General features: G+C 44.4%; 1 protein-coding gene across 3 annotated transcripts in view; it reads right to left on the minus strand.

The window, feature by feature from the left end:
* Window positions 1-10051, minus strand: part of LOC119660213 (neuroligin-4, Y-linked) — a 329531-nt gene extending 319480 nt beyond the window's left edge. For all 3 annotated transcript variants that reach the window (XM_038068648.1, XM_038068647.1, XM_038068649.1), the window contains exon 1: window positions 8634-10051. The gene's annotated coding sequence lies outside the window, so the exon portion shown is untranslated. The remainder of the gene's footprint in view (window positions 1-8633) is intronic.
* Window positions 10052-19242: the final 9191 nt, after the last annotated feature.

Here is a 19242-nt window from a genome sequence, read left to right on the forward strand (position 1 = left end):
ATCGTTTTGGTGACGTAACCCGGGGTCGTCAGGGACCTCAATGAGTCCTGTAATTTGCTGGTATACTACCCTTTGACCACCATCGAGTACCGTGGACCACCACAATTTGTTCAGAGATTTTGCCTCTCTCTCATACACGTGGTGCCGGTTTATTATTGACCAAATTAGCTAAAAAAAATGTTTGCAATAAATTTGTTCATTTTCAATGTTTTTTAAGACATGCATAAACTCGAATAAGAATATTTTTTTCAGTTGAATCACAGTCGGTTATATAAGATTATTTTATCCATATCAGTCAGACCAGATATTCCATGCGTTTTGTATCCGCCAAAAATAATATTCCTTTCCATTAATAAAACAACATTGCCTGAATAAACTCAATTCAGAAGAAAAGCGGAAAACGGGCAAACGTACGTAAGAAACTCTTCAACTCTCTGTTTCCCGAAGCCACTCCACGATAATCTATCATATTGGATTTTTTACTGCATTTTCCTACAGCCAAGGATATGCTTCATTTTCCTCGTATCTTCCCTTCAATTGCTTCTCTTGGCCTAATCTCAAAGAAAAAATCATTCTTTTCTCTTACTGAAACGGGCATTTTTTCACAAAAAAGAAAAACAAAAAAAAGGAAGAAGAAAGCCACTAAGACATTTTTGTTTTATTTCAGCGTAGGAGTTCGGTGAAAGGAAAATTCCTTGTTTTGAAATGGTATGCGAACTCCATGCATGCCCTCGGCTTACCCGCATGGAATGTTTCTTTTGGTTTTCCGCTGCTTTTAACTGAAACTTTCATTACAAGTATTTTTCCGGTTCTTTGGCTGATTTTAAAGGAATTTTCCAACAGGATGCACTAAAAATGCCTTAGGTACAGTATGTTCAACAAAACGGTAAAACACACATGTAAGTGTAGTGCCTTGAAAATTCAGATAAAATTGTCCTGGAAAATTGTACTAATATCGATATGATCTCTGCCTCATGTGTAAATTAAAATAAATAAAAAGCCTAGTTGAGGGAAGAGGAGGGATCGATAGCGGCAGTCTGGATGGCTGCAGGCCACCCAGCGTCTCAGGGAGTAGAAGAGCGAAGTACAGGAACTCTGCAGTCTTGCAGATTAGTCTCTGAAATGAACAAAACAAGCCCTCTAAAGTCTGGTACGGATTGGGTCTCCTTTTTCGCTACAATATATGGCATGTTCACCCGAATTATAGTACCTCCAGTGAAACACCCACAGTTGAAATTCTATACACAAAAAGTGGATACTTTCTGTAGTATGCACTCGATTACGATACTATCATGAAAGTCACTCGAGGCGCGTTTAGCAATGCACGTAAATGAGGAACCAGCGATGTTTTTTTTTCGGATCACTTTGGAGCGATGGATTAAGTACTTTGATGAACTGCTCAACAACCGGGTATCGACAAGCTGGAGGTCCTGTCAACCACCAGGCATAGAACAAATAGTTCTTGCATTTAATCTGCTTGAAAAGCATAAGTCGATAGCAGATAAAACTATATCCGAACTAGGTAAATATGAAGGCAACCAACTGCACCAAGCTGTTCATAAACTTATATTTAAGATTTGGTACAGGGAATCAATGAGTGAAGATCGCAACGAGGTACTATCTGCATCATACATATAAGAGGGATACCATGCAGTGCAGCAATGATAGTAGGAGTACCAAGTGTAAGATAGTCTCCGCTACTTTGCTAGGTCAGATAACTCCATACGTCTAGAATATCAACGGGTCATGCCAAAGAGCTATCACTCCAGGTAGCTCAGCATCAGTTGCATCTTCTTTTCTTCGACTTCTAGACCGCCTATGAAGGCAAGGAAGGAAGGCTAAGGAAATTCCTTTAGTTGCTGTAGCGATCACGACAAGGCTTTTGAAAGTGCCCTCACACCTGGGTAATCAGTGTCCTAATCTGTATCTTACTGTTGCGAAACTAATAAAGGTTTCGGCGACAGTCATGAAAGGGTGACATATCACCTTGTCAGTGCATTCATCGGAGGGTACTAACACCACAGAACCACATTTTCCAGGGGTATTCAATGAGTCATTTCTGTTTTGTGTGGTACTGGACCCTCTTTCACCCATGCTGAATGATGCGAACCGCATGTGGTGATCGTCATATCCATGCCGTGACCGAAGAAGATTTCTACAAATACCGAGGAATTCTGCAAGGAACACATACTCGAGTTGGTTTTTTGAAGCAGGAGCTGAAATCGCCTCCCTTGGGAAAGAATAAAATAACCGGACTGAATGTATTCAGTATCCCTTCCCTGCTTTACGCAATACGAATATTCCCGTGGACGGACACAAACAGATCACCCCAATTCCGCTGTGGAGCAGAAAAACCAGCCTCGTTACATCGGAGATAGGGATACGGTTGATATTATTGAACAGCATCACTGCCAAATTGATTCTCGTATTCTTTTTCTACCATAGATACCCCTTATAGATTCTTCAGGCTGGATCATTGTCATCCATACGGATTAAGTGACCGCCCACTGCAACCTATTGAGCGGGATTTTATCCACCACCTGACGGTTGTTATGTCGTTATGGAGTCCATCCTCATGTAGAGGACCCAAAATTCTTCGGAGGATTCTTCTCTGGAATGAGTTTGCAATTTTTCTTCCTGAGAAGTTTCCGAGGAATAGAGGTATGGAAAGATGATTGTTTTGAACAGCGAAAGCTTTGACCCTATGGTGAGATGTTTTGAGTGGAACAGCTGTAAGCTATAATAGGCTGTGTTGGCAGTCAACTTCAGAGTAACTTCATATCTTCTACCAAATAGATGTATGGCGGCACGAGAATCGGAAGGCATTGCAAGAACTGAATTCAGTACTCCCAGTAACTCTTCCAATGCTCTGTGGCCCCCACATCCGTTCTTTGTGCAAAAATCTAATCGAATTAGTCTATGAGTTGCTCTCATTGCTGTGCTCTGAATAAACAAATCCAAGGGCTCTAAATTGAGTAGTGCATTCAGAGCTGTGCCGGATGTCATGCTCATGCACCAGTGATACTCAGACACACAGTTCTTTGCAGTGCTACTAGTTTACGGTGAAAACCCTTTTGACTAATCTTAAATCACCATAATGCGGATGCATATACGAACATCGGCCTAATGATGGCAAGGTATATCCACATTACCCACATGAGGCCTGAGTGCCCATGTCGAAGCAAAGGTCCGTGCACACAGCTCATAAGCTGTGAGAGCTTGTTTCATCTTGACTTCTACATGTTTGCTCCAAAGAAGTTTTACATCTAGAGTGACTCCCAGATATTTCACTTCTTCGGAGAGTTGAAGGGTAGTACCCCTCATCTCAGGGAGGCAAAGTCCATCCAGTTTGCTCCTTTTTGTGTATAATAACATTACGGTTTTATTTGGATTAACTGAAAGACCATGCCTAAGGCACAAACTGTCTATCAAATCAACTGCACGCTGTATATTCACACTGTATATACGCACCGTTCTAAGATCCCGATCAACAGGAAGCACAGCCACGTCATCAGCATAAGCTTGAACGCATATTGGCAAATTTTGCAGTTCGTATAGTAGTCAATCAGCATACTCCATAAAAGTGGCGAAAACACACCTCCTTGGGGGCATCCCTTCGTTCCTTCTGCAGTCAGATAGCGATCGACACCCACCTCAGCGCGCAGCAATCTCTGTGTTAGCGTAGCATGGATCCCCCTAATTAAAGCATCATCAACACCATGTTCTCTGGCAGCACAAAGTTTTTGAAAAGGCGCACCGTCAAAAGCCGCTTCAATGTCCACAAACACCCCCATCACGTACTCACCATTCAAAGTTGCATCCTCTATCTTTGTGACCAAAGAATGAAGAGCAGACTCGCAGAACTTTCGACGCTAGTAAGCATGTTGGTTTTCATTAAATGGGTGCGACCTAAGTACGTTTTCACGAATGTGACGCTCCACCAGTCTCTCCAATCCTTTCAGCAGGAATGAAGTCAAGCTGATCTGTCTGGAGTTCTTTGGATTAGAATAGTCATCTTTCCCAGGTTTCGGTATGAAGACTACCTTAACCTTTTACCAAGAGGAAGGCACGTAGCCCAGAGCAAGACATCCTCGAAAAATATTTCTTAGAGGTCGCTCAAAGTGCTCCATACCCTCTTTTAGCATTGTCGGATAGATGCCATCCATGCCAGGTGCTTTGTTGTGTTCAAAGGACAGTATGGCAGCTCTCACCTTTGCAAGAACCATTAACTCTTCCCGTGCCACTTCTTCCACCCGTTCTCCCGGGTGGTGTACTTCCAGGAAGGTTTGTACTGAATCCAGTCTGGAGCTCGTGAAAGTACCGTAAGAGAGTCCAACTTGGCCGACTCATCCATTTTGAGGACTCTGCACAGCCTTGAAGTTTCTCTTTCGCCTTCCAGTTCCTCACAGTACGCTATAAAGGAATCTCATTTCGAACACCTAACGAGCCTCTTATATTCACGTTGTGAGTTCCTGAAATTTAACCAGTCTTCGTTTTTATTACTTTTGTGAGCCTGGTTCAGAAATCGCCTGGTTGATTTCCTGAGTCTCTGCAGTTCCCGGTTCCACCAAGGAACCATTTTACTGCTTTGGCCTCGGAAAATAGAACAAGCCTCTTGATGGCACTCTAAAAGTGTGCAGTTCAGAGTTTTTAATTCATCTTCCAGTGCCAAAGGAGTCCTTAGTCGCCTAGGGAACTGTACTTTATTGCCAAGAAGTTCATTGAGTTTTCTCCAACCCGTTTTCCTAAGGTTCGGTCTTTGTACTGCAGACTGTTCGTCCGCAATAGTCAGATTGAATTCTAGGTATCGGTGATCTGATAGTGAGACCTCGTCTAGGACTTGTCAGTGTGTAACCAACTCTTACAACTTTGAAGTGCAGATTGTTAGGTCAATTACTTTACTTCTTCTTGACTCCACGAACGTAGGGGCGCACGCTACGTTCGCGGTCATCAGACCAGCTGAATTGACATAATCAAACAGCTTCTCTCCTCTAGGATTGCATCACAACCTATTAAAAGATGAAGACCACTTGATTCTGGATACGCTACCAGATCCTTTAGTTCTTGCGTCGGGGGAGGGCACAAAGAATCATCAGGTAAGTAAGCAGAGGCAATTATAACGTTTCTCCTCTTACCATTAACCTGGTATTGTAAGTTGACTGCAACAAGGTCGTGGGAACAGAATTGTTTCAGGATGGTTGCCTTTAACAATTTTGACAACAGACTGCAGACCCTCTCGAGGACCTTTCATCGAAAAATATCCTAGTCCCCTTGACTAATCCAATACCACAGATTCTGTTAAAACGAACCCATGGCTCTTGAACCAGAAATAGATAAGGAGAGTCCTGCAACTTTGAAAGCTTTGCCGCCAGTAGATAGGAAGAAGCTTTGGCATGCTGCAAGTTGATTTGACTAACTCTTATGATTGTAGCCATAAGCGCAGTCTAATATGAAAACCGCCGGTAACTGAAAAGTCTGGTGCGTTCAGTGTGGATCTAACCAGGGTTACCAGCTTGTCTTCACCTTCCACCGAAAGTTCCGCATTCTGGCGTCCAATTTCTCAAGATATCGCCTCCTTGGTGGTGTAGCAACATTCATGTCCTCATTCTCAAGAAACTTCGCCTTCTTTCGCAGTGCCTTCCGTTGTCGTCGGCTAGAAGCCCTCCCAGGTTCACGGAGTCCGGGCTGCATGGATCTATTTTCACATACCGGCGTTAGACCAGTTGCGTCCACATTATAAGCTTGCCTTTCTTCCGTTTTTCTGGGTACAGGTGGAGGATAAGGTTCTGACAGGCAAGCCTGTAGTTCCTTCTACTTTGCGGATGAAGTTTCCTTTTGCCGACCCTTCCTCCCCCGTATTTTAGAAGAGTTAGTAAAACAGTGTCACCGACCGACCGGCCGTAGTCTGATTTCCAGTTCCTCTCATTAAGGGAGTTGCTGTAATATCCTTTTTGGCTGACCGCGCCGTAGATACCGGGTGTAGGTTTTCCACTGAAGTGGAAAGCCTGTCTTCCACAGATTTTTCCTTAGGGGAACATGAATCAGGTGAGGCCTTCAAAATCCGCGCCTCGGCCACGACCTGATTTCTCAGAGTCGCGGGTGGATTCGAAGTCTGTGACTTCTTACCACTTGGAGAGTTACAACCCTTTATTTCCATATTCATGTGTTCTTAGACAGTCTTAGTGTAGTAGTAAACTACCACAAGCTCCCCCATCACGACAAGGTGGTGTCCGAGGGGTAGTTCTTCCCTTGATGTCGATATTGTCAGCATAGGCCAGTAGTTGGATTTACTTACTCCTCTCGCATCTACTCCAGCATCACGGATCAGTTTTTCCATGGCCAGGTTAAAGAGGACTTGTGAAAGGGCATCCCCTTGTCTTAGACCGTGGAAATATCGAATGGTCTCGAGAGTGATCCTGCTGATTTTATCTGGCCTCGCACATTGGTCAGGGTCAGCCTAGTCAGTTTTATCACTTTCGTTAGAATACCGAATTCTCTCATGGCCGTGTGCAGTTTGATCCTAGCTATCCTATCGTAGGCGGCCTTAAAGGCGATGAAAAGACTGTGCAACTGATTTACTTATTCCAACAGTTTTTCCATTCCTTGCCCCAAATAAAAAACTGACCTGTTACTGATTTGCCTGGAGTGAAGCCTCTTTTGTATAAGCCAATCCTCTAAGTCGATTAAAGCCAGACGAACGGAAATCGAATGCGCGAGTTGTCTCACTCGAGCTTATTAAATGTTCAGAATGAAAAAGTGGGTATATATGTGGTTCGGCATTAGATACGCTGGGCTCTCTGATTTCCGGCTGGACTGTACTGCTAATGATGCAATACATGAAAAGGCATAATGATGTAGGTGATCCATCAAGCCTTGTATATAAGCATGGATTGGTGACAGGAACAAATTCGGTTTATGGGTATGAACTCCAGGCACTATTCGATAGTTCTGCCTAAAGCTTGTATTAGGACCAGCAAGTTGTAACTGATCGCCACATACCACGCAACAAGCCGAACGTGGTATCCCCATACTAGCAACATGTAACGGAAATACGTACAGAAGAAGGTGAACTATGGCTCGAGAAATCAAGGAAATTTGACGTTTCGAGAGGGTGATTGTAATTCCCATAATATTGTTAGCAAGAGGTATTATACCTAAATCCCCCCTCCCCCCCGAGTTCCCTTGATGTTTTGGGACTCTCACACAGTCTGGTTCAAACCCTGCGGTAATATATCATTCTGCAAAGATGCTATATGCTGCAGAGAGTTCTCGACACCAGACCTCTTATATATGTTTAAGCAGGTAGGATCGTGCGAATTTAAATGCTTGGCATGGAATGTTAGGATTAGGTGAAATCCAGGATCTGCTGTAGCTGAAATCGCGTAAAATTTATGGTGGGTCAAGGATTTCAGTCAGAGAGCATGAATCGGAAACAAGTTCAAGTAGCATCTAATAAGAATCTTCAGTAAACCTTCAAACAGAAAGCCATGAAACCAGTTATCTATATATAAGCGCTTCTACCATATCTCGAACGTAAGCATTCCTGGAAATGTGGAAAACGTTCGAAACCAGCTACCCCAAATGCAAAAACTTCGGCGAAGTATTCCGAAAAATTCTGTGAGAAAAGTTTTGTCACAATATCCGGAAACTGTATATTTTATCTTCCAAATATTCATTTGTTGACAGCAAACATCCTCTAATCTTCCACCGGCGAAAGCAGGATGCTGTCTGGAAGATTTGCGTTGAGCTAACAAAGAAGGACACTTTCGATAAAAGTTTCCAATTTCAACAAAAAATAGCCACTCAATTCAACCCTCGTTTAATATATCATTTATAAGATGTTATTTCATACAGGGCTCGAGGCGGATGATACTTGCTTCATCTAGTTTCAAAAGAAAAAGGTCCCTGGGTGCTTCGAAGACGAAGGAGAATATTACACTAGAAAACGGGAAATGAAAATATGATTTTTAAGAAACTCGTATACGTTAAATGGCCTCAAGGGAGACAAGTTCGTCGTTTCAAAGTACCCTCAACTTATCTCTCCGGCAGGTGTATATGGTCCTGACGACTGGCATTTTACTTTTCAACTTCCTCTTCAGCGGAACAAATGGTAAATTAAACGGAAATGAAGAAAACCTACCCAGAGGGAGAAACAAATAAAAATTTGGCTTGGGGCTCGGGATCGATTTCTTCTAATGACGTTGACATGTGCCAAAAACAATAGCGGAAGTTTGAGTGCGTATGAATTATTAATGCGGAGTGAAGAGTTGTACAGGATGGGAGGAACTTGTCGCAAAACAAATATACATATGTATGTACATGAGTATATATATGCAAAATTTGTCGACAGAGCGGAATTCGGAGAGAACACATGCAAAATTCCAGGACATACATAAGTTTGTACTCAACACATTGTTTGCTCTGGCACAATAGCTCCTTTTCAAAGTGAATATAACTCAACGTGACTTTCCCTGAAAGGAGGAAGCCTTTGATTTTGAGCAAATACCATTTGTCAATTCAATCTCAATTCCAACATTCCTTAAAAAGTGAATTCGCAAGAGTAAAAGATACACTTCACACACTGTTTGGCCCATATGGAGAAAAACGAAGGACTTACACGCATATCTACTCACCCCATTCAATTCAGCGAAGCTCGTTATACGAACCAGCTACACCGTGAGTTTTCACTTATTGACAATGTGACTTGGTTGCTCTAAAATCAACTTGAATGTGTCACAAGGAATTTTATGCACAGCTACTTCATGGGATTCCTGGCCCCGTTAAGAGGATAAGCAGAAAACTCGTAGGATAGAATCTCGACACGTAGGGGTTGAACACCTTATGAAGACAACATTGTACACGAGTGATCACATATCGACACATATTCCCATTCACGTTTGAGAAGGGCGCGGCACTGAGGGGCTCCAAACACAAACACTGATAAACTCCCGGCAGGAATCACTTCATGTTACACTTTCTAGAGATGGAAATTAGATGGGATACGACTCTGAATGAAATCTTTGTATTCAATTGATTTTTCGAAAAGCAATTAATCTTTAAAGGATACTTTCACGTTCACTTGTGTGTTTATACCACTAAGGATCACCACAATATCAACATCGAATACTTAACCAATGTCGTAGGCTGAATGTTTTATTTGGCACTTTTGGAGTTTCGGTTGTAAACTCCATCCCACATTGAAACTGCTCCATCTCCTGAATTGAGCTAAGACAATACATATTTGTATAGCATGGAGACCATCGTTATGAGAAACCCTTAATCCTTCTGTTTTGGCCGTGAGGAGAGCAAACTCTTTATAAATAATTCATGTTTTCGGATTGCACTTACTCGGGACACATACTGAGGCTGGGCTAAGTAAATTCCCGTGTCACTACACGGAGAGACTTCGTATTACGTATTCCAACATCGAAACAGTCTCCTTAAGCCGGGTGTAGGAATGGGTTGATCCTTGAGTCACACTCTCGAATAAACTATTCCAGAAAAGTTGAAAAGTCACAGCAGTAGTGAATCCTTCGGCAGTATGGGTAAACAGCGCTTAGGACCCGGCATCGGAGTGACACATCCGAAAATCAACCCCCTTACCGATAGTGGGCGGCAGTGTGACTTTTAGACAAACCGTTTGAGCAAGGATAGTGCTCGTGACGCCTATCCTATCATGGTACAAATCGAAAAAACATCTGCAATCGCAGCATCCGATTCAAGTCCGTATTTGTATAGTTTCCTAAGCAAACTATTCTATCACAGGAATTTGCACTGAATTTCACGACTCCATTCAAAACACTCGACACTAGCACAAAACCACTGAATAGGATTGTCCTTTTGCTTTCCACTGATGACATGCACCGTACCGCGTTCAGATGCAAGCACAAAACACCGTCTTTGGAGTCCTGAATTCAGGCTACCACGCTTCTCACCTTTTGACAAATGTGACACAAAGCGCTGACCACAGTGGGAAAAAACTAACCCAAAAGATCACAACAACAACAATTTCGTATTGAAAATACTATCTTATGAGAACGTCCAAGAAGAAGGAAAACCCGACGACTGAAAGGAAAGATCCCACAAGCCATAAAAATCGTTACACGGGGCAATGTTTCGTCTGGGGTAAGCGCGCATGGACATTACTGGGAAAGCTATTGTTAGTGGATGTTCATGGAAAAATGACGCATGCCAGCTACAACTACAGTGAATGGATCCTGGAATCGAATCTTTCGATTCGAATAAGTCCAACATTACGCAAAAACTTTCTTTTTCACCAGATGATTTGGGAGGAAAGCTCTACAGTAACAACCGGGTGAAAACGCTGCCAAGTAGGTGTGAAAAGCACAGTCGTAGAGAATATTCGAATCGATGACGACCGCAATGGATACGGAAACAACCCCGAATCTTTTATTGCGTCTTTAAAAAACTTTCTGAAAATGATACCTGAATGTGTGTAATGTAGCTAACAACTACCCTTCATTAGTGGATTAATTGCTCGTGTTTTATTGCCTTCATTTTTAAGGTTTTACGTAAAACAAAACCTTATTAAAATCGGTTTACTGTCTGTCTGTCTGTCCGCCTTTTTTTGTTTTGGGGAAGTGGAAATCTTCAAAAGACACTGGTATTCTTACCCACTAAAACCACCCCGACTCCCCCAAACCCCGTGGGACCACCAGACGATATTACATCAGCTAATTTCAGCTTGGTCTCCTTTCGTCTCTCCTCGGCGTACGTAACCGCGCTTTTCTAGTCTTCTTTGCCTTTCGCAATTTGCTTTGTTTAGATACGACCATGGAGTTGATCGCATCCCGGTCTTCCTGACATGCTAACGTTCTCGGCACCAGATTGTCTGGTACAAGTACTTTTCCTAGAGAGTGAAAGAATACATGCTCTGGGTACTCTGGGACCCCATCGCAGTTTGAACAATCGGGTGAAGTATCTAGTTTAAACTTGAACAAGTGCTGGCGATATCCTCCATGCACCGTGAGAAACTGGATAAGATTATAATTAATCTCACAGTGCCGTATCTCCAACTACTCCTTGACGGCAGGGATGAGCCTATGTATCCACCGAGCATTTTCGGAGAGTCCCCAACGTTCTTGCCATCTATTTAGATATCTCTCCTTTTCGGCGTTCTTTGTCTGCGATAAAGGAGCGAGATATCGAATGCTGCATCCTCTGAGATAGTCCAGAATGCCGAGCACACCCTTAGGGCTGTTCTTCTGAATTCAGTTTCTTAGCGTTAAATGTAACCTGCAATGCCTTTCCCCAAACTGGAGCTGAATAGAGCAAGATCGACCTCACTATTCTAGCTGTAAGCAATATGGAAGCATGTCGTGGCCCTCCCACGTTCGACATTATCCCTGCCAGGTCCATACTTGCAGTGGATGCTTTGTCATAAGCATACTGCACGTGTTGCTTATAGCTAAGCTTCGCGTCAATCATCACTACCAATTATTTGATGGCATCCTTAGAAGTGATGATATGGTTCCCAAATTTTAAATACGTGCATAATTTCTTTGACGGCGCTTGGTGATGTGGACCGCTTCCGTTTTTTCGTCCGCAAGTCTCAGACCAGAACTCTCTAGCCAACTCTTCTTAACAGCACTGATCATTTTGCATGAGTATAACTCATCATCTTCGAGGTGCTTTGCAACCACAACCAGCGCTACCTCGTCGGCGTAGCCCACTACTGTGGCTTCTTCCGGAAGGGCATGATTTAGTACATCGTTGTACATGATGTTTCACAGCAGTAGGCCCATTACGGAGCCTTGTGGGCCACCCGCGGAGACAACGTACTCCTGGGGTCCATCATCAGTGTCATACCAAAGCCTCCGTTACTGCAAATAGCTGTTGACAATAGCTGTAAGATAAGCGGGAATACTAATCTTCCCCAGAGATTCTCGTATTAGGTTCCAATTGGACAAATTGAATGCATTTCTCACATCCAGGGTCACCACCACGCCATATTTGCTAGCACTACCCTTTCCGTGGATTGCATCTTCGGCTAAGCCAGTAACAATTTTGATGGCATGAATGGTTGATCTGGCTTTACGGAACCCATACTGTCGATCTGAGAGGCCTCCCTGGCTCTCAACAACCGGGAGTAATCTATTATTCATTACTCGCTCCAGCATTTTCCCCACAGTGTCCAAAAGACAAATACGTCTGTTGGCTCACTTGAAGGTTCACCAGCCTTAGGCAGTAGCAATAACTTTTGCCGCTTCCATGATGCAGGAAATATCCCCGCGGACATGCACGCTTCAAATAACCCAGCGAACATGTCCGGTCTGGATTTTACGGCAAGCTTAAGGGCCCTATTTGGCACGCCATCGAAACCCGAAGCTTTGTTATCTCATATTCTAGCGCAGATCTCCAGCAACTCGTTACTGATAACTGGCGGTATTGCCGTCACATGCAGAGGTCGCTGGAATCTTTCTATGCCCTCCTCTTGCTGGGGGAATAACAAGAGTGAAGGACACGTGATCTGCGGAGATCATCGGCCGCTGAATCGTCCCATCACAATGGGCGCTCCCCCACGGATTTACGTCCGTTTCCGAACAGAGCTCCTTAAAGCATTCCCTCTTGCTCCGTTGGCTGGCGAGCTTAAGGGTTTTGCGGGCTTCCTTATAGGCGCGCTTTTTTTGCTCTTGGCCGATTTTGCTTACCACCCTCTGAGCCGCTCTTCTGGCTCGGTGATAGGCTGATCGAAGGCTGGCCAGTTCAGTATTCCACCAGTAGTTTGGTCTTCTACTGGGGAGCGAGAACCTCTTAGGCATGGACGCGTCACACACTTTGGCATTGTATTGGGCCACATGGACAGGCGCTACTTTGTTAAGTTGGTCTAACTACACCTCTATGAAGAGCTTTAGCAGACCCTTTCTCGCACAGTATTTTGGACGAGTCCAATCGACTTAAGATTAAGCCGAAAAGGAGAAACTCCCAAAATTTGTATTTGGGGTTGTCCCTGAGGCCTTCAAGCACTGCGTCATACTTCTGTGCCTCGACGATTCCAGAAAAATCGAGCATGGCGGGGATTTTGACTTCTAAAATGCGTGACAAGGTGTCTGCAACTCTATTGTCCTTGCCAGACACGTGCTGGCTGTCCGAAGTAAACTGGCTTATGAAGTTCAAATGCCAATGATGCCGAGGGGATGCTTTGTCGGGCTTCTGCTTCAAAGCGAAAGTAAGAGGTTTGTGGTCGTGAACACTGTGAACGGACTGTCTTCTAGGGAATATCGGAAGTATTGAATTCAATGTACGCGGTTTATACCTCACGACCGTAGGTGCTGTAGTTCCGTTAAGCTATATTTAATTTTATAAAAAAGAAGCTGCCAACGGCTGCCAGATTTTGTTCACCTTTTTGTGAAGAGTAGTATCCACTGCGATGTCTGAAGCACCGACGAATACGGTTAGGGGTGCATCTGGTTGAAAGTTGCCAAGAATGCGCCAGCTGTCGTTTCGCTAGCTCAAATGTCTGGTAGGCCTCTGACGACAGCGCAATTACTCGTTAGTCTTTAGTCTTGGGTTCAGACAAGTAGGGGTTGAGGATTGCTTGAAGTTATGCATCTTTAGGCAAGAAACGACGATAGCAGTTTAACATGCCTAAAGCCTTAGCAGTTCCTCAACTGCTTTTGATTGTGGGAAGTCTGTGATGGTCTGAATCTTGGGTTCGGATGGATTCCCTCAAGGAAAATCATGTGAATTTGCACACACTGCGTTAAGCACAAGACCAGCCTGAATGGAACGTTGAAAAATGTATTTAAGATGTTTCACATGTTCAGATTCAGAGAAAGAGGTGACCAAAACTTCATCCAAGTACAAAAGTTAAGATTTCGCAGGACAGAGTGGATGAGCCCCTGAAAGGTTTGTATCGCATTGCACAGACCAAAGGCATCCGTGTGAATTCGAAGAGCCCTAAGGTTGTGTATATTGCCGTTGTTGGAAAGTCTTCTGGGGCTACAGGGATTCGATGGATGCCTTGGCATTGGCTAAGGTCATAAAAACACCGCGGTAAGCGGGGTTGAGCGCAAAGTCATCGATTAGTAATATAGGGTAGCGGTCAGGAGTGGTCTGAGCATTGAGACGTGTAGTGAAGAAGACCAGCGGGTATTTGATGGCCTGAAAATACCCTTCTCTAAAAGTATGCTATTGCTTAGAAACTGGAAACTTCTGGGGTGGTACCTTCGAGAAGATATGGGAGCCAGTAGTGCGGATGTGATGTTGTACATCATGGTCAGCTGGTTGCGAAAGACTCCTTTCGGTAGTTACGTTGTCGTATTTTTGAAGAACCGCGCTTATTCAAAAATGATTGAAAGATTGATATTGGAGCAGGTGGCAAGTTTTCCTGAAGATCTAAGCGAAGTCACGGGATCTATAAGAGACTTTATCTGCAGATCCATTAGCAATCCACAGTGGCCTAGAAATTCTGCGCCTAATATGGAACTACTGATATCCACTAGAACAAAACGCCATGATAACATTCGTCGAAGTCCTAGATGGGGGATGGGATGGGATGGAATGGGAATGAAAATAAACTCTACAGGAACGGTGGGGAAGATAGGAGAATAGTCTGGAGATGATTGAGGGTGAGAAGTTGAGTATAGAGAGTTAAGAGAGGAGAATATTATGGTCAATGGTATCAAAGGCTTTGAAGAAATCAATATAAATAGCATGTACCTCCTGTGGTAAATCAAAGCATATAGGAGCGAAGTTGGTAAAGACCAGAAGGTGTGAAGCTATAGATCTATGTTCACGAAACCACGCTGCACTTTGACAAGGAGGTGATCGAAGTGCGCGGTTAACCAGTCGTATACGTATCTTTCGAGAATTTTAGAGCAAAAGGAAAGATGAGAGATGGGGCGGTATTTCACAGCAAGGAAAGGGGCTCTAGCGAAAGATTCGGACTAGCCTGCACTTGGAAGGGGCGTACAGGGTGGAGTGGTTGAGGGAGAAAACAAAGAAGAGAAGTAGGTGCAGAGAAGGTTGCAGGATTGTTGTGGAGCGTTGGCCGAGCGAGTGTGGGGCCAAAAGAGTTTCCAGTTACCACGGACAAGGCCGACTTCGACGCTTAACATATACCTTTTATGGGCGTTTTTAATCATCGACTTCACAGTGGAGCGCATAGCCTTAAAGTGAGGACGGTCAGCGTCAATCGTAGAAACCCGAAACTTCTTCCGCAGTGCACGTGTCAGGTGAATGTTATTAAGAATCTCCGTTGTGAACCAAGTTGGTTATGATCGCAGGCAAACAGGGGAAGAAGGGACATAGCAGGAGAGGAGATCGGATACGACATTGTAAAAGGCGCTAAGAGCTTGATCACACGTTGAGTTGCTTAATATGTGAACCCAGTTGATAGACGCTAAAGCTGAGTTGAGACCGTCAAAGATGGCTTTGCGGAAGTTGAAATTAGTAGATTTATGCGTAGTTATGGAGTTTGAAGGGAGAACTTCGCTTCAAATTCAAGTGGGGGTGGTGAACGTCAGTTTTGACATACGGGGATATGCAAGAAAATAACGAGAGGTGGCGCTCGGGGAGGTTGGAAAAGAAGACATCGAAAGTGCGGCGGTGTTCCGACTACACGCGCGCGTTTGAGCCGCTATTTGCTGATCTTTCGTTAGGTTCGCGGACCCGCCGATCGGTTAATGGCACGTGAAGTTTTTGTAAACTAGCTTGTGAGGGATTGATTGAAGCGTTCGCAGGACCTCTGCCCCTACTGCCTCATACTCTGGTGCCTAGATAGAAGATAAGGTGCATAAAGACAGGCGATCCCGGATCGACAGAATACTTTGGTGGAGCATTAATGTTAGTAGGCGGACTTTCACGGTTAATTGAGGGCTGTTTTATCTTCATTTGATATAAATATTTATTGATATTTAAACCACAATATATATATGTATATATTGATATTTCCACTCCTGATTCGAACAAAAGCAATTCCCACTCCAAGCTATCCTTGAAATCCTGTACACTCATTGCATGCTTTCAGGTCACGAAAAAATGCCCGAGCTCAAAGCCAATCCAGGTCAAAGCTAATTAAACGTTTTCCCATTTAATTCCATAAGCCACTGATTCAAAAGGCAAACGTGCCCATTTGAATTAGTTTCACCGTCTGTTTGAATAAGTAGGAACCATGCGGCAAAGGGGATTAGCTTTTCGAACCAATTAAGCATACAAAACCTCAATTCAGTCAAGTAATTCCATGAAATACTCGCGTAATATAATTCTATGTACTTTGGATGTGCTATGCTCGCAGGTACTGTGATAAAATGTAAATCAGGCGTAAATACACATGTGTAATTCCAGATTGAAAGCTTTACTGTAACCCCCCATCTAATTAATATGTGTAGAAAGGATAACAATTGCGGTTGCCCACTTGTTAGCAGTCCTATATGAATTAGTCATGTGGTGGGCGAAGCGAAAGTTAGAACAGGATTAGGGATGGGTTTTCCGGGAAAGACGGAAAGTATATTCTGAAATGAGAACACTCAAACTGTTAATTTGTCCACTTTTTAGGAACCTTCTGCTTACCTTGTTCAATAGCATACTATGCTTGAAATGGGGGTTAAAATAATTTTGTGTTGCGTTCTTCTGCGAAAAAGCCCTAATCACAAATAAAAATGTTTTCTTATAGCCTTTTCCTTTCTTGTTTGAAATAGCTAATCCAATCCCTTATCTAAATAACTCCCCCTGCGGTGGTTAATTCTGGGAACATCTGACACTTATCTCCACCCAACAATGCTGACTTTAAATTACATTTCTGGAATCTTTTTGTAAATTAGGGAGCAATGTAACCTTTATAGGTTCTAGTCAAAGACCAGCTCTGGCTTTTTGTTATAACTTGAAGTGGTGACTAATGAGTACGCAATTTTGTAGGCCGGTAATCTATAAAATTGAATTATGTATCTTAATGGATGACAATAGAAACCTTATATTTTATAAATATTTACCCTCAGGGGTTATCAGCGATCATTAACGGGTCGCTTACGATACAGGGTGTGAGGTCTCCGCGGTGCCCGAGTAAGCAGTTCTGGGCCCCAAGCTGGCAATTTACCTGTGTCCTAAGTAGTAGCCTTTAAAAAGCCTCTCGGTGAATAGAGAACCGCGAATGACCGCTACACGTCGAGACACACTGGGGGTCCTCGGAGCGGTCAACGCCGATGGAGTGATGTGAGCCTAGCTTTGCCAAGGTGGTAGTTGTGACGTGTATTAGGAACCAGTCCCTACGGAACCCTGGCCGGGTAATATGCATTGAACCGGTGTTAGTGGATCACGTTACCCAGAGCGAGCCCTGATCGCCCCGCGAATTCCGGGATCAGCTAAGTGTAGCTCAAGCCCCAGGGAACTGGGGTAGGGGGTGTGTCTCCGAGGGTACACCCGTTCCTGACTATTGAGGCCCCTCCTTCTCACACAATGCACTGTTGAATTTTCCGTGAAGAATAAATCTAGGCAAATAAAAAAATCGACGAAATAGGAGAGAAGGAAGAAGAGCTGAGTGCGTTTGAGCGCTGCACAAAAATGGGTCGTTCACCGCAGCGATCAGCGAAAGAGGCAGCGAGGGCTGAAATACCCGGACACGAACCGAGTAGAAGTGTAGTCGATCGTCCTAGCTAGAGCCGAAGAGGAAAAGCTCATCAGAAAATGCGCACCAGTGGTGAAGCGTATTCGGTCGGCACGTTCCTGCGCTGGAACGTCAGCAAAGGCGTCGAAAACGGGCTGATGGAATTGGAGGAACTACTGGACCGCATCACCCTCTACAGGCGAACGTGAAGAGCAGCGCAAGACGAGTGCAAAGCAGAAACAACCGCACTTTCCGTTGAGAACACTGCTCGCACCAAACGAACCGCAGATAGCCCACTGCAAAGCGAACTGGGGAAAAAGCGGAAAGAGGAAGATGTGCCTGAAGGAAAGTTAATCAAAGTAGTTTCCAGGGCCCAAAAAAGAAGGCGAAGAGGGATAAAAGGAAACAATTGACTACACCACCGGAGACCCGTCAGTCCAAAGATAAGGAGGATCCAAATCAAAAACCAGTAGCAGAAATGACGAGGAGGCGAAGTAGGACTAGACTGTCGGCTCTGCTCAATAAGCTGACGGAAAGCAAGACATCCTCAGTGAGATCCACTACAGGATGAAACTCGACGACAACGGAGCAGAGGTGTCTTCTATGCAGAAAACGAACGGTAGCGGGGTTCTCGTCAAGCTGGCCCCGAAGACGACAAGTCAGAGTACGTTCTCCGAAGCGGTCAAGGGGTTGTTCGGGGAAAAGGCTTTTGTTTCTAGTCTAGAGTCTACGTGCTTTCCCGAAGTACGAGATGCAGACTCCCTCGCAGAAAAGGTTGAAGTGGAAGAGGCCATAAAACGTGATTGCCAAAGAGGTAGCCACTGCCCGAATAGGTATTACATCTGTAACTGCTTGAGGCCAAAAACTCACAATATGCGAGGAAACTCCTTAATAGCGGGCAAATTGGATAGGTAGTATGCAGGGTACGAATGCGGTCCCCATCAAGTGTCAGCTAGGGATCGGACAGGAGGACAGCATGCCGCAAATGCGGTCAAGTACGCCACCAAGCGATAACTTGCAATGAAAGTTGCGTTCTCTGCAGGGATCGTGGCGCGTTTGCTGCGAGCGTTGCACACGCTGTGGGGTCGGGACGTTATTCAATCTTTAGGGTGAAACTGGAATGGGTTTGGGCACCAACGGCATGCTCCGCGTTTTACAAATTAACATTCACCGGAATGCAACCGCTCATCAGTTGCTTGCGCAGTTCGCTGGGGGATTAAAGTTGATCTAGTGGTAATCAACGAGCAATACCGAAACAGGGACCCGACTTTATGGCATCTCGACTTATCGGGTACCGATGCCATCTGGGTTCGGGATTACGTTCGACTTCATGTTCTTGCACAAGGCCGAGAGAATGACTTTGTCTAGATCCGGAGTTTAGGGATAACGTTTTTTGTCGCTTACCTGACGCCGCATAAGACGATGCCAGACTTTCGGCACAAGATTGATTATCTGGAGGGCTCCGTTTCGAGCACAGAGGGACGTATCCTGGGAGGTAGTGATTTCAATGCTAGGGCCCTTGAATTGGGCATTCCTCAGCCAGACTCCAGAGGGAAACGGAATCTGGAAATGGCGGCGAAAACCGGGCTCGTATTTTTAAACACTGGATTCACGCCAACGTTTCGGCGTCCGGGCTGCGAAGGAAGCATCCCTGACATCACTTTTGCGTCGAAGTCTCT

The sequence above is a fragment of the Hermetia illucens genome, chromosome 6 (genome assembly GCF_905115235.1).
Source record: "Hermetia illucens chromosome 6, iHerIll2.2.curated.20191125, whole genome shotgun sequence".
Taxonomy (NCBI): domain Eukaryota; kingdom Metazoa; phylum Arthropoda; class Insecta; order Diptera; family Stratiomyidae; genus Hermetia; species Hermetia illucens.